At 29.7% G+C, this 949-nt stretch overlaps 1 non-coding gene across 1 annotated transcript; it reads left to right on the forward strand.

The window, feature by feature from the left end:
- Nucleotides 1–553: 553 nt before the first annotated feature.
- TRNAL-CAG (transfer RNA leucine (anticodon CAG)) lies at nucleotides 554–634 on the forward strand. The gene has a single exon. It is a non-coding gene; the product is annotated as a tRNA-Leu (tRNA).
- Nucleotides 635–949: the final 315 nt, after the last annotated feature.

Genomic DNA, 949 nt, shown 5'->3' on the forward strand with positions numbered 1-949 from the left:
GGAATAAATGCCACTAATAATGTTAATTAAGGAGAAGAGTTTTTGCAATGTCTAGTTGAGTTAGAGTTTAGAAACATTTTGATCCAATCAGAAGTTCAAAGTTACACCCTTTTTTTTAGTTGACAATCTATCCTTGGCAATGCAAGTTGGCATCATGTTGCTTGTTTCTCTAAGACATTGATCTTTTATTTCCTAATCAATTAAGTGCAAGCTTGCTTAAGGAATATATGTGCATAATAATGGAGTATTCATTATTCAATAGGTTTTTTTAACACGATGTTATTTAAAAATATAAAACAAATTAATTAAAATTATAACATCACAGTTTTGTAACTTATCTTGAAACAACACGCTTTTAGAAACTAAATTGGCTTTCTTTTCATATTGATGAAATGTTTTGCATAATATATTACTAATAATTCTCCAGCCTACCTCCCTCCAAAATGGGGAAAAAAAAGTTCTCAGTTTATAAAAAACACGCACAATGGAAAATAGAGTAAAAAAAAATATATGTACGGTTATTTAAAACAATATTTCATCCGAAGTATAAAAAGTCAAGATGGCCGAGTTGGTCTAAGGCGCCAGTTTCAGGTACTGGTCCGAAAGGGCATGGGTTCGAATCCCATTCTTGACATTTTTCTTGTTCTTAATTTAAACAAAACTAAGTTCAATACCCAGAAGATTTTAAACAACGTTTATTCTATTTGGAATGTATCTTATATTCAATAATTGGAAAAACCATTAGATTATTCTTGCACTAAAAAATTGAAGGTACACTAAGCAAAATGAAATCTGTTTATTCTTTTATCGTAATATAGTTACCTTAGTTCTTTCATACTGTTTTGCATAATGCATATCAAACTCTCTCTAAGTAAAATACTTGTAATCTAACCACAAGAAATAGTTACCGTTACTGGCTTTAATTTCTAGTAAACTATGCTCCATGAAC

Source organism: Arachis hypogaea, chromosome 5, assembly GCF_003086295.3.
Source record: "Arachis hypogaea cultivar Tifrunner chromosome 5, arahy.Tifrunner.gnm2.J5K5, whole genome shotgun sequence".
Lineage (NCBI taxonomy): Eukaryota > Viridiplantae > Streptophyta > Magnoliopsida > Fabales > Fabaceae > Arachis > Arachis hypogaea.